At 40.7% G+C, this 15,396-nt stretch overlaps 1 protein-coding gene across 33 annotated transcripts in view; it reads left to right on the forward strand.

The window, feature by feature from the left end:
* FOXP1 (forkhead box P1) overlaps window positions 1-15,396 on the forward strand; it is a 624,022-nt gene that overhangs the window by 286,128 nt on the left and 322,498 nt on the right. For 6 of the 33 annotated variants that reach the window (XM_060402196.1, XM_060402207.1, XM_060402203.1 and 3 more), the window contains one exon: window positions 3,653-3,743. The exons of 24 other annotated variants lie outside the window; for them this stretch is intronic. The gene's annotated coding sequence lies outside the window, so the exon portion shown is untranslated. Of the gene's footprint in view, window positions 1-31 lie in introns of all 33 variants that reach the window. 3 more of the 33 variants (XM_060402197.1, XM_060402209.1, XM_060402201.1) reach the window with 2 other exon arrangements.

Here is a 15,396-nt window from a genome sequence, read left to right on the forward strand (position 1 = left end):
AATTGGACAGAACGCTTATATTTCTTCCCAGTGAATGAACCTTAAACAGAGAGACCACGCTCTTCAGTGATGTGATGATCACGAAACCAGCACCATCTTCTGCATCACACAGAGGATGCAGATTTCAGATGCCAGGAGTTCCTTGGTCACTGCCATGCTCAACTTTGGAATCTGGGAATCATTAACAGTCAGCATAAATACATGTGCCTACACTGATACTCTGGAAACAACTGGTTATATGTGGGAAAGCGGCCAGGCAAATTCTGAAAACCAAAGGAAGCCTCTTTTCACAGTGAGATTCAGAGTCTGAAGGGGCATGAATAACTGTCATCCGACTTGGTAGTGATCAACAGTTTCTTCCAAGTAGATTTGAGCCCTTTACAAACTGGATCTAGTTGCTGGCATTCCTAAAAGGTAGCTGGTAATTATTATAATCCCCACTTTACAAGCTGGGAAACTGATCACATTGAATTAGTAACGTATCCGAGGTCATGTAAAATGTCAAGACTGGCGCTAAAAAGACAACTTGCTGTCGTCACAATTACATTGTTGTCCTTCGGTCGTGGCCACCTTAGTTTGGTGGTTTAATATAGGTATCTATGTCATTTTTTTCCCTACTTCCCCCAAACATTCACAATTCACCCGTGTAGATTTTTGCTAAAACTTAAAATCCAATTTGTGAAATTCATTGTTTTTGATTCAGTTCTGATTAGCACTGGGAGTGATTGATGATAATTACAAAGCCTGTATAGGTGACAGTTAAATGGTTGTTTTTAAACATTGGTCATCTTAAAGCTTCATATTTTGTGTTGGTTCAGTTTTACAGTCAACTTGTTGATGAGAAAGTTTAAAAAAAAATTATAAAAGAACATGTAATCATTTCAATTTTTCTTCTACCCCCAATATGAGCTATTTTTTGTTAGATCAAAGAGTTATAAGGTATCTTTATATACCTCACTCATTGTATCTTACATGTTACAGATTATTTATTGGTTACAAATAAAGTTGAAAATAGCTACCCAGCCATTTAAAATATATTCATTGGTTCTTCTGAAAGTATATATTTAATGTGATTTAAAAGTTTACATAATGACAATATTCTGAGTTAAATTCATTCAAAATGACCTCTTTATAGCATTCAGCATTAGACTTATTTGCCTGTTCAGGAAGTTGTTATAAAAGGCACTGGAAAAGTGTTTTCATTGAGCTACCAGCTGACCACACTGGCTGAAATGACTATAGTCAGTTTAGATAGGCAGTGAACTCCATTTTACCTCCCCTTCACCCTCAGCCTACCCATGCCTGGGTTGTAACACTCAGGGTAAAGACTAGCCTGATATAAAGACTCTTGCATACAATGGCTTAAATCAAATAGAAGTTTACTTCCCTGTCTCATCTAATAATCTGGCCAGTCTAGCTTGACTGGATGGGTTCTTTCTCTTCTGTGCTTCCCTCCCTTGAGCCTTTGTCCTTATCTATATGGTTGAAATACAGCGAAGTCCACGGCAAGCAATTTTCTTTGAAGCAAATGATTTAAAAATTGCACACGTCACATCCATTGACATTTAATTGATTAGACTGTGATCATATCATAAGAAGCTTCATTGGCTGTTGGGGAATGCCTCTAGCTGGGTAGCCAGGAGCTTGGGAGAATTGGAGAACAGATTTAAGGGGACATTTAGCACTCCAGAAACTTGATTGGCTGAATTGCCCCAACCCAATATTGCATTCCTTCATTCATTCCATCATAACATAATATAGATGTATATACTACATATGCTATACATCAATTATTGCTGCTGGTATTTATTGATGACTGTGTGCAGATGCTAGGATCATAGCACTACGTGAGAAGGATGCCATCTCTGGCCTCCTAGAGTTTCTGTAGCAAAGGGGAGGACAGACATTATGCGTGATGATGATGACAAGTGTTCAGAAGGGCAGATATTGGTGGTTATGTGAAAGTGTTCTCTAACAGGGAGATCAGAGTGTCGGAGCTTTATGTATTTTACCATGATCTGAAAGCTATGCTAGACTAATTTGATTTTCTTGTGTGTTTCATGCCAGTATTGTGGTACATGTTATCAGGCCTGTTTATTTTTTGTTAATAGCTTTATTGAGATATAATTCATACACATTTGAAATGAACTGTTCAATGGTTTTTAGTATGTTCAGAGTTTGTACCCATCATCACAACTAGTTTTGGAACAATTTCATCACCCTGGAAAGAGACCCCCATACACATTAGCAGTTACTACCCTCAACCCAACCGCTGGCAACAACAAATACACATACCATCAGTAGAGTTTTGCCTCTTCTGGACATTTTATGTAAATGGAATCATACAATATGTGGTCTTTTGCGACTGACTCCTTTCCCATAGCATAATGTTTTCAAAGTTCATCCAAAGCTTTAAATTTTTTAACTTTCTTACAATCTCAGAGTTATATGAGTTCTTGCTCCTAAATCCAACAAAATGGTGCCCTGAAATATTCTCTCAAGGGATGGAATTGGGAGAAAATTACTCTTTTCATGTTGTTTGTATTTCCATAGAAATAGACTTGGCCTCCCAACAGTTAAACTTCAGAATTTAAATGTTTGCATTTTAAGTTAGCTGTTTTTAAACATTGTTAACCATAATGCTAAACTAAGTAACTCTGTAAACAAGAGCTGTCTCTCTTGAATGTTCCTTTCAAAGAAAAAAATTTTAAATATTGATTTCCAGAGAAATATGCTCAATAGAGTTCGTTTTCAAGCAGAAGTCACTTGTTGAAACGTACATGAAGGCGTGTTTTGTAGTAAAGACAGTATTTGCAACAGTTATCAAGTAGCCATATTTTGCACAGCAAAAAAAATAAATAACACATGGTTTTAGTCATCTTTTTTTAAAAGATGTTTTGGCTCTTTCATCTGCCAAGGGCACAAATATCCAAACTGTCCACCTTGAGCATCTTCGGAAGAAGTTTTCAGCTTAGTTGAAAACGTAACAACTTAACAGAGATGTAGGAGGTGTTAACCTTTCTTTGGCAATTCAAAAATCTCAGAGAAAATCTGAAGCCCCAAAATGTACGAAAACAAAGCTCTGTTTAGGGTAGCACATGTGTGATAACCTTGACTGCATACTCTGTATCTAGTCACAGCTAGGACCCTAGAGGAGTAAACGGTTTACCAGTGGTAGAATCCTTGAGTCTGTTTTAAAAGTTGACACCCTCTGCCCAGGGCCGAGTTTGGATTTGAAATTTGATGGTATCTTTTAAGAAGTCTGTTGGTGAGTAGGCCTTTTCATGAGTGGCAAGGAAATTACTCATTTCAGTTTGCGCTGCTCTGTCCTCGATCTGACCTGCTACTTCTGTGGCCTTTGCATGCGGTGAGAGTGAGGGGAGAGAAGAATGAAAAGGCTGAAGTCTTCATGCTCTGTTTAGGTACACTCTTTCTGAAGTGTGAAGATCGTGCAGATTTTCCCTTGAATCTTGTATATTAGCAGGTATATGGTGTATAATTAAAGGTAATTAGATGTTTTGTTAATTATCTGACAGTGGAGTGAATTATTTAAAAATATTTTTTTAATTAAAATCTTGCATCATTGGATAGACTGTGATGATTTCAGTTTATAGGTTGGCATGGATCTTTACTTCCTCACTTTTTCCTTCAGGCCTCTTTTTTTCTGGAAGTCAGTATCTCTTTCAAAGGATTGTGAGCAGCCCCTGGAGACCAAAGGAAGTGTCCTAAACCATTCATTACAGGTGACATTCTTTAAAGTTTATTTAGAGCAGTGATTTTCAAAGAGCATATTGGGACCCATTTGTGAGTTAGGTAATCAGTTCACTGGACTGTGCCCAAAAATTTAAATGATAAATAGGATAAGTATACAAAGAGTGGAGAAGAATGCAATAGACTAGATCTGCACTGTCCAATATTGAAACCACTGGCCACATGTAGCTGTTGAGCCCTTGGCATGTGGTTAGCCCAAGCTTATGTGCTATAAACTTAAAATCCACAAAGCCTTTCGAAGAATTTGTATGGAAAAAAGAATGTGAACAATGTGAATAATTCTTCTTTTTTGATTCTACATGAAAATGAGCATCGTTTGTATATATTGAATTAAGTAAAATATTAAAATTAATTTCAAGGTTTCTTCTTACTTTGCCCGTGTGGTTACAGTTACATATGTGACAGGCATTGTATTTCCACTGGGCAGTTTTGCTCAAGCCAGTGGCGAGTAGAGCAGTGAGAGCGACAAGGCCCCTGCTTGTGGCTCTAGGGGGTGTGGACAGGTAGGGAAACATAATAAGTAAATATGAGGTGATAGGTGTGGTGAAGAAAATACAGGCTGTAAGGGAGGTCAGATTGCCGGAGGGAAGGAGTTGCCATTGTGAATAGCCAGGATAAGTCTAACTGAAGCACAGGCATGAGCCAAGAAGGCGTGTTCTGAAAAAAGAGTCAGTTGGCCACTGTGGCAAAAGTGAAGTCCTCCAAGGGAACGAGCAGTAGCGGGCAAGGCCAGGAATGACATGGCCAGACACAGCAGGGCGCTAAGGCTCAGCGGACTCTTGGTCTCTTAGTGAAGTAGACAGCTGTGAATGGACTTTGAGATGAGACAGGATTTGAGTCACATTTTAAATGGATCACTCTGGAAGTTGTTTTGAAAGTAAATGGTGGGTGGGTGGGGTGAGTGGCAGGGAGATGTGTTAGGAATCCACTGTAATAGTCTCAGTGAGATCTGATGGCCAGGATGAGGATGGCAGTAGGAAGTGGTGGGACTTTGTGAAATCTTAACACATGTGGTTTGATATTTAAATTTTGAAGTTATCTCGGAAGAATCCAAGGAAGTCCTGGTAAAATAGATGTGAAGTTTGAAAACCGTTACATAGTGGATGACTCCTAAGGTTTTTGTCTGAAGTGATCGGGTAGTATCAACTGATGGATTGTTTGTAGTAATTAAGAAAGAAGTCAGAAGACTGAGGACTCTCGGTTTAAGCAACTTCTGAAAGGATGGGGATGCCATTAAGAGAAACAGGGAAGCCTGTGGGGTGAGGGTTGATGGTATGAAAGGAGACAGTTCTTTAATTTCACTTGTTAAAGATGGTAAGGTGGACTTCTTTCAGGACCATCGCAGTAGGTGTAGGGAATACTGCAGTGAGATTTTACAGGAGGAAGACATTGAGCTCACCTCTATATACAGCATGGGCAAGTGAGAATTTATAGCCAAAGAGTTAGGAGGTGGCAGAGGGTCGGTAGCTGAAAAGTTTCTGGAAAGAAAACATCAGGAATAAGGGGGAATTCTGGGTCAACTGGTCTAACAAGATTCTTGCTAAAGATAAACTGGGGTGACCCAGCATCTCCTGGGGGAATGGTGGAGAGTGAGGAACCCTATCAGATCTCTAATCCAGTGGTTTGGATATTAAATATGCATAAAAGGCAAGGGTAAAAGGAGGTGTAAACTTAAATCTTGAACTTATGATGTAGTCTTTAGTCATCCAAAGCACCTCAGAGCTTGGTGTGGTTAACCTGGTCTCTAGATTAGTAAAGTTCTAGGGGATGCACGTGAGTCTGTTACCTTCACCTTATACTAATATAGGGAGTCTTGATGAGTTCATCTGTCTTTCAAATTAACTAAGAGCATCAAAGATTCTGGCTCGTTCAAAAATTCAGAAACAGTTGAACATTTTCGAGATGTCTAGGCTGATCCCAAATCTTCGAGCATCTAGGAAATTATAGGTAAAATAATGAAAAACATATATTTTCTCTGTTTAGATACTAACTACCATTAAGGTGGTATTGAGTGAGGTAAGAATAGCCCCTCTTTGTGGAAGATGATGAATGTACTTCTCAATTTGTTTTCATTATAAAATGGCATTAAAAGAAATTAGAAGAACATGAAAATATAGGAAGAAAGATTTCTTTGGTGACCTCATCTAAATCGTTCAGCGTTTATCTTCAGCCTGCAGCGTTCTGTCTTTACAGATTTGTTTCTGTACTTGTACTGGATATACTGTTTTGTTTCCTGCTCTTACCCTTAAAGTATCGTATTTTCCCAAGTTATCACTGTTACCAGTTTAGTCGCTCAGTCATGTCTAACTCTTTGTGACCCCATGGACTGCAGCACTCCAGGCTTCCCTGTCCATCACCAACTCCCAGAGCAGATACATCCTGGAATAGATATATATCACCGTTATATCTCAGTCTTATTTTTAGGGTACCTTGGTGACTTCCACTGTTTTATCTGTTCCTGCAATGATGGGTCTTCTGATTCCCTCCAGTTATTAATGATGGCTAGTATGCCTGTGTAGGATGTCTCAAGATAGCTCAGTATCTTGAATTAGTCTTATAAATAAGATATTGGAGTTGCAGATTATCACTCAGTTTCTCTCTCCACTTTTAAGTAATATTAACAGTAATCTGAGGCACATGAAATCAACACCTAGCCTCAACTACATGTGTTTTCCATAATGAGGTACATTTTGCATTAGCTTTGATTTCAACATTTCTGGGCATTTTTCTTTTCTGATCTGAATCATCTCTTGATATTTTTTCACTTTAGCAACTTGGTTTGCAGCATGGGAGCAGGGAACTTTACATTCTTTCCAGGGGCAGCCATTCATCCTCTCCTTGTTGTGTTATCCCAAACATCATTCCTTCTCTTTTCCCAAAACAGCCATGAATTTACTTGGTCTGGATTTGTATCTCCAAAATTTGTTTCAGTTGAGTTTTGGTCCAGGTTACCCAGGAAAACTCAAATGTCTTGACAGCTTTTAAAGTATAAAAGTTTTAAGTTTTCTTGCATGCCAGACCTTAGCAGTATTGTCGTTAATTGTTTAGGCAACACATATTTATTGAGTTCCTGGGAGGCTGACTGTGTATTTGAAATTGAGCTGTGTATCTCTGTCCTTTGTGGCCATTCCCATGTCTAGTCTTCAGATTCGTAGCTTCAGAGAGAACCAAGAAACGTTAGCCTTCTCCAGTCCAGTCTTTATAAGTTATTGGAGATGAAACTAAGACTCAGAGAAGGAAAACGATGTTCCCCCATCAACCGTGTAGTTGTAGCTGACTATGTTGAGAGTCCTTGTCTCTTTTAATATACCTCTTCCTCCCTTTTATGATATAATACAAAAAACAAGTGGAAATATTAACATTTCATTGTTAGAAAGTTCACTGTTAAAAAAAATAGACTTGATGAAAACCAAAATGTAATTTTTATTATGTGGATGGCCCTTCCTTATATTTCATTTCCAATGCACTTTCCTTTTGCCAGCTATGGTAAGGGAAATTAATACCCTTTACAGATGTTTAAAAACATGAAATATGAAAAGGATCATCTAAATATGTTCATTTCAGAAAATGCCCACTTTTCGTTCTCTCCTCCCCTCCTGCTCAAGCTTCTAGGTCTTCTCCTGCTTCCGCCTCTCCTTCCCCTTCCTCCCCATCCTTCTTCCTTCTGCCTCCTTTCTCCTCTTCCTCTTTATTCCTTCTCGCCCCTTCCTCTCTCTCCCTCTCTGTGTCCTTTATTTTTATACAAGGATATTTAATGAGTGTGTGTATAATGTTAAAATGTTTCTGCCAGTTGACAACTAGTGGGGAATTTTTAAGTAGTTGAGTATTGTACATAGCGAGAATCTAGATGTCTACTGTGTCTCTATCTGACTGGTTCATCCCAGTGAGCCACTCCCATGTGACATGTGTTTTTCCAAAGGCTGAGACACAAAAAAGAACAGTAAGATGTGTTGCTCATTGGTTTTGAACTTCACACTGTGTAACTGATTGGAACTGCTTAGCTCTGAAATCTTGTTCCCCCTAGTTCCGGAATGGGATTGACATCCTCTCTTTATTTTCTTAAGTAGGATAAAAATACATAAAGACCGATGTAGAATTGTCATCTGGAAGGGTCATATCACTTCATTAGTTTAATTCTCAGAATGTTAGTGGTAATAGAACATAGAATAGACAATTCTTATGAGCTTCAGTTTTTTTTTCTTTTTTCTGATTACAAGTATAAAAACCAACTCACTCTAGGGAATTGTAGAAAAGTTAACCAAATAGAAAAGTAAAAGTAATCTAGAATCCTGACTCTGGGAATAACATATCGTTTCTTTTTTCATTTGGTGTACGTATATTTAACATAACTGCAGTCATACAGTATATAGAATTGGGTATTTTTTTGAGTTTAGCGTTACATGGTAAACATTCTCCCATGTCATGAAGACATCTTAAATGACTGCATATTAATCATTTTTTTTTGTATATAACAAAATTTAATTCTTCTTCAGTGTTGAGTGTGAGAGTTGTTTCCAATTTTTCTATAATATGTTACAGGGGGCATATATGTGCACAAATGTTAATCAGTTTCCATTTCTTTAGATATAGTCTACAGGGGGAAATGTCTTTAGATATATTCTATAAGTTCCTATAAGAGAAGTTTTGGAATTGTTACAGATTTTCTATACATGCTGTCATTGTACATTTCAAGATGCACCAATTTGTTCTGCTGATTCTGAATGAGAATGTTTATTTCGCTGCAATTTTGCCAACACTGCGTTTTAGTATTTTTTGTTATTGTCATTTAAATTGTAGAAGAAAAAAAAGTATACCTCATTTTTTCTCTTGTTCAAGTCTGTTGTTGCAAATGAAGTCTAGAAGTTTTGTTTCTTGAGACCCTTTATATTTCTTCTTTTAAATTTTCATAGCTTGGGAAGCAGTCAGGGTTTGTAGGAGTGGGGATGGGGGATCCAAGGTGCTGGGCAGCTAGAGAAGGGATCCTGTCACTGGAATGTCACTTGACCATTGGTTCTCATGCCAGAATGTACAGAGTAAGTTCACCGAGTGCTGTGTTGTAGCTTAGATCTGAGTGTAAACTACTGTTAAGGCCAGACCGTTGGCATTCTGATGCTCCGGAAACCCCTTGGAGAGATCTGGGGCTCACAAACTTTCCAAAAACTTGGATACTTTGAGTGTATTCCTTTACTCCGTAAATAATTATTGAGTGCTTACTTACTCCTGGCGGTACTAGGGGCAGCAGGAATATTTGGTAAACCGAAAGAGGGAACTTCTGTGAATGAGGTGGATATACCTCACTGATTAATGGTGAGCACACATTGACAGGTCTGTATAAAGGGCTTAGCACAGTAAGAGCAACTAGCTGCTGCTCATCTTACTGCTTCTGCTAATGCTGTTATCATCAGCGTCTCAAATTAAAACCCAAAACCAGTGTTCAGCCAGGTCCTGTTTCCAGCCCCCTTATCACACCTCAGATAGTAGGGCCTGTGTTCCCCGGCCCGTGAAGCTTCTGTCCATTTCTTTTAATCCCTTTACTCAGTGAGCTAGTACCTTCCAGGTGTTTGGTTCCAGAAGCTTCCAGAGAAGCATGGCTATGTCCAGCTAAACAGTAAGATTCTGGGGACAGTAAGATTCAGGGAGCCCCTCCCATTTCCAGCCCTTTAGTAGGAATGTTGCTGACAGTTGAGCTACAGAAGGGAGTGGGGCACTGGCAGTTACACCCCGTGCCCCGGCTGTTTGCTCTGTTAGTCTGTAAGCCCGACAAGCTCATTCTCAACCCTGAATCTACAGATTAAAAATAAATGCACACGCACACACATACATACACTCTTCCTCCTCAAGACTTCCTGCTCTCAGGGCCTCTGGAGGACAGGCAGGCCCCAGGCCAGGACCACCCTGGGCCCCCTCTGGCTTTCCCCACTGCCCAGAATGCCCTTGGAACCTGTGCTCCTGTCTGGGTGCTTGCTGGCTTACTGTCATCATCTGTTCAAAACATGACCAGTTTTAAATGGAAAAAATAAACATTTCTGATGCTGAAGTGAGGAAGGGGTAGCTCTTTGTCTCAGACCAGTATGTCCCCCCACTCTCACCCCCAAGAAGTGCTGTTTGGGAGAGGCTGTGTCTGACTTAAGATGTGTCAATTCTAGGGCCTGTTTCTGACTTGCTCGGTCATAGGTCCCCACAGGGGACAGTGAAAGGACCATCTCTTAGGTGTGCTGTGAAGAACACAGAAAGGACCATCGAGTTAAGTGTTCCTTTTTAGAGTTCTGCACTTAGGCCCTGTCCTGCAACTTTTCAGCTTTGTGATGTTGAGAAATACCAGATCTTTCCAAGCCTTTTTTACCCCTTCCTTATCTAAAAAATAGGGACTAAACTAGTACCTCCCTTGTTGAGGTAGTTGGAAGATAAACTGAGTTACTGCGAGTTACAAGTTTTTAGAGCAATGCTTGGTATATAGCAAGTGTTCTGTAATGTCAGCTCGTTTTACTGTGAGCATAGCGCATGGAATGTAGTAGTAGGTTGTTTAGGGTGTCAATAGTTTTTCTCTAGATTACTTTTTAAAATAATGAGAACATTTTTAGATGTCTGTTTTTATCATGGAGCCTAGTGGAAAGAGAAGTGCAATAGGCTTCCTAATACCTTCTCTTGGTCCCAAAGAGAAGAGAAAAGAAAAATCTTAGAAAGAAATGGTTTCTGAGTATTTCAGGATAGCAGTATAAAAATCATCTTCCTCTCCTTCTCATCTCTCACTTGGATCCACAGGTGAGGAATGGGGCCATTCGGAGGGATCCACCCACCTGATTTTTGTGGGTTTGGAAGCAGCCTCTTAGCTACACTGCACCTTCCATCTAAGTGTCACAGTTTTCAGTCCAGGCCATAGACACCCAGATGGTCCTGAGCTCACATGGAGAGATCTGGGACCCACGAGCTTTTCAGTAACCTAAACTGTGTGGCCAAATAGTGTGAAAAGATGTCCCAGGGCTGTGCTGAGATTCGTTGTCTCAGGAGTGATTCTGTTGTAGACCTTAAATATGGAGACTGCATTAAAGGAGCCTTAGGCTCGCGTCCCCAGCACTTCACCCTGAGGAACCTCTGTAGACACTGCCGTGAGTGTTCTCTGTGTCTGTGACCAGTGAGAAAGAGGGAAGGGAGAGGGGGCAGAGGGTGTGCAGGACGCGGGTGTGCAGTGCATTCCTGTCCATCTGGGAGAAAGTGAACTTTCCAGCTACTTAGATGTGGGAGTGGAGGGTTGGCTGTTTGGAATACACTTGGCTGGAATGACCTTGACCCTGCGAGGGCATGCATGCGTGCCCGTGTGTGTGTGTGTGTGTGTATAGATGTGCACACAGGGGAGATAATGGCAAGCCCTTTTCCTGAAAACTCCAGAATCTGTCATTTTTAGCACGGATGTGGGAGGTTACCCCAAGGGCTGCCTTGTGTTCCTGACACCTGACGAGCGGTTCTCTCTGTTCCTTCAAACTTCGTATAGTTTGATGTTTCTGCACTTGTGCATGGTACTTCTCATAAAAACAAAGAGTAATAAAAACCAAAGTGAGAAAGTAAACATTGCTTCATATTCACCCCCAGCCCCCACCCCAGGATCAGGGCCTGGACCACTTTGGAGACAGTCCTTCTAAACATCTTGCTCTTTCCCTGTTTGTTACTGAACACGCCTGGGCTGTCCAGTATGGTAACCAGTTCCCACCAGCAGGTCTGGAGCAGTGAAATGTAGCTGGTCTGAACTGACACATGCTGAAAGTGTCATAGCCACACTAGATGTTGAAAAATGAGACTGTAAAATATCTCTTTAAGTTTAGATATTTCTTACATGTTGAAATGATAGTATTTAGATATATTGGATTAAATAAAATACACTATTAAAATTAATTTGCTCCATTTTACTTATGAAAGGCACCTACTAGAAATGTTTAAATTACTTTTATGGCTCACAAATTATACTCCTCTCGGCAGTTGGGGGCAGGCACATGATAGTTTAAATAAAATAATGCTACATTTTCCCTACCTTTTTAAAATATAAAAATATGTTATCAATATCTTTCTGTAGAAATTGACAAATGGCAGCATTATCACCTTATAGCTGTGTGTCAATAAATCATAGTTTATTTAACCTGTCCTACTTTGTTGAATGTATAGAGTTGTACACAGTAGTCCTGGTGATCAAGCTTGTATATTCATTTTTGCAAGCCCATCTGATTATTTTCTTAGTATAGGGTTTCCCAACTAGAGAATGGTGGACGTTTTGGTCTGGATCATTCTTTGTTGTGGGAGACTTTGTTATCCATTGTGGGATGGTTATCTGCCTTCCTGGCCTCCACTCACTAGATGTCAGCAGCACATCTGTCCCTGTTTGTATGCCCTTACTACCCCCCACATGCGACAACCAAAAGCGTTCCTGGGCATGCCCGTGTGTCCCCTCTGACGCAAAACCACCCCAGCTGAGAAGCACCGGCACAAAGCAAAGTACCAGATGGGAAATGCTAGATTGAAAAGTATTCATATTTAAAATTTAGGTAGATTGACAGACATTGATATATATTGAGAATGTTATATCTGTTTCCAGTTGTTTTCTTAGAAGAATAATATCAGTTTATGTATCTATCAAGAGTAACAGTGATCCTCGTTAAATGCCTGTAAGACATTTAAGAAAGAAGAGCTATGTAACTGTTAATTTATTTGTTGGCAGTTTGTTTAATCAGCTTTATTTAATTGCCTTCGTGAGAAGAGCTTTTGTAAGAACCATGATGGAGGCAGTCTGAGTGTTTTCTGTTGGAGGCCAGCTTGGCAATGAGATTTTGTGGCCCATTATAGCTTAGCTTAGGATAATGTACAGGGCTTCTGTACTCTTAAAGGGATCAAAGGTGGTAGAAGGTCAGAGAGAAACTCTCCTGTTACTTTGAAATTTAGGACTTTTCCTTATAGTGAGAAACGGGAATAATAGTAAATGATGTAATAGTCATAGCTAATTATTGAATATTTGCTACATGTCAGGTGCTGGGCTAAGTGTTGTTACATGTAATTTCATTTAAACTTCAGAAAAACCTGGCTTCTAGGTAAATGCCACTGTTTTCACCAGATGAAGGAAGATGGGCATAGAGAGGTGGCCAGCCATCAATCTGGCATGCCCACGGTCACAACCGTACAATGTGGTGTGGCCAGGATGTGAAGTAGGCAGTCCAGGTAACCATGCTATTCATTTATTCACTCTTCCAACACGTATTTGAGTTTCTCCTATGTGCCAGCACAGTGTTTTTTGCTGAGTTTATAGGAGGGAGCCAAAAACAACACAGTTGCAGCCTCATGCAGACGAATGGGAGCTGATAAAAGCTATTCTGATGAGGACTAAGAAATGGAGGTACGTGATGCTTTGAGAGTCTACATTTGAGGGACTTGCCCTTGTCAGGAAGTTCAGAGAGGGCTTCCAGGAGAAATAATGGTTAAAATGAGATCTGGAGAAAGAGCAAAAGGGTGGAGGTTATGGGGAGCCAAAGAAAAGAAACATCACGCCCCGTGTGTCGAGGTGGACTGCGGTACGTGGAAGGTTTTGGCCGTGTGGGGAAGGTGTAGCCTGAGTATGCAGCCAAGGATGCAGGTCACAGGCAGAATATCCATGGATCTGAGCTTTTAAAAGCAATTCTGTTTGCTTGTGTTTGTGGTGTGGGGCATGGGAGACGGGGTGGGGCAGGATTAGAGGGATGGCGAACATGGTCACATTTGTGTTTTGGGAAGATCACTCTGTGACGTGTTAAGAATGCCTAGGGGCAGCGGACAGTAGATACAGAAAACAAGGAGGTGTGCAGTTACTGATTCTTAACAAATAATGAGCATTTCTGCCTCACTTATTTATGGATGCATCACAGACTCACCTGAAACTGGCTTAAGCAGGATACTTCTGTTTGGGCAGGGCTTGTTGTTGTCATCGTTCAGTCGCTCGGTCGTGTCCAGCTCTTTGCAACCCCATGGACTGCAGCACACAGGCTTTCTGTCCTTCATCTCCTGGAGCTTGCTCAAACTCGTGTCCACTGAGTCAGTGTTGCCATCCACCCTTCTTGTTTTCTGTCGTCCCCTTCTCCTGCCTTCAGTCCTTCCCAGCATCAGGGTCTTTTCTACTGAGTCACATCAGGTGGCCAGAGTATTGGAGCTTCAAGTTCAGTATCAGTCCTTCCCATGAGTATTCAGGATTGATTTCCTTCTCCTCTGCAGGGCTTAGCAGGGGTGGTTTTTCTCCGCTCTGTGTGGTGCTGACTCAGGAGTGCGTTCACCTGGGAGCTTAGCTTTGACCGGAACGTTCAGCATGGGTTTCATGTCTGCACTTGACACTTGGCCCTGGTCTTGACTTGGCTCTCAGGTTGACCGCGCTATCAGGATAGACTTAGCATGAAATAGGACGCTGCCAGGTTTCTCAAGGTCTAGGCCCACACCTGGCATAGCACTAGCCACTCCTTTGCTTCTGTCAAAGCACTGCCAGTCCACGCGCAAGGAGACGAGGAAAAGATTCTGTGCTCCTGATGGGCATGTACACGTAAGATGTGTGTTGCTGTGTGCCAGACGCAAATTAAGACCCTGAGAGCAGAGCACTGTAGGCCATAGGCGGCAGCCCCACTTGTATGGCCTTACAGAGGGAGGCAGTAAGCATATAAACTAGAGCAGTGTCGGGTTTGGGTTGGAAACATCTTTGGTTGTTCAGGTTGGAACCACTTTCATTTATGTTTTAGACTGAATGTTTGTGTTTTACTCAAATTCATATATTCAATCCTTTCACCTGATGTCATAGTGTTTGGAGGTGGTAACTTTGGGAGGAGTGAATGTGTCATGGGGGGGGTGGAGCCCTCTTGAATGAGATTAGTGCCCTTTAAAAGAGGTTATCAGACAGATCAGTCACCCTTTCCTACCATGTGAAGACATAGAAGATCCTTTCTGAACCAGAAAGTACATCTTCACCAGGCACCAGTTCTGCTGACACCTTGATCTTGAATTTCCCAGGCTCCAAAACTGAGAAATTTCTGTTGTTTATAAGCCACCAGGTCTATGTTATTCTATAGAATAACCTACCTCAGTGGACTAAGATAATGTGTTTTTTCTCTCCTGTAACCAGAGAGTCCTGAAATTCTTGCAGGAGCAAAACTGAACCCATGGACTGTCTTTGGAATCATACAGTAGTTACTCAGAAACATTTAGGCTTACCATGTGCTCTGATATTTCGTTCAGAAAATATCACTGCTGGAGACCATGTGGGGAGAAAAAAGTAACCCTATAGCTTAGAAAAGAGAGAGTATTAGAAAGCAGCCAAGTATCACTGCTCCATATTTCCTCACAAGTCTGAGGAATTTGCTTTTAAAAATAAATGTGTATTTCATAATGCACCTATTTGATTTCTCTCTAATTATTGGCTTTTTTGTGTGTGTTTGCTGATTTTTCAGGCTTGCTAATTTGTGCTGTGTCTACCCATAATTTGTGCAAATTAGCAAGGTTTAACTAGAAATGAAAATGTCAAAGTTATTATATTATTTAAAATTAAAGAATAATTAGACTGGAGGAAAACAGGCTGAAAGAATGCTCCAAGCTATGTTAAAGGTGGGAAAAGACAAGGGGAAAATGCAGAAAGAA

The sequence above is a fragment of the Ovis aries genome, chromosome 19, assembly GCF_016772045.2.
Source record: "Ovis aries strain OAR_USU_Benz2616 breed Rambouillet chromosome 19, ARS-UI_Ramb_v3.0, whole genome shotgun sequence".
NCBI classification, from domain to species: domain Eukaryota; kingdom Metazoa; phylum Chordata; class Mammalia; order Artiodactyla; family Bovidae; genus Ovis; species Ovis aries.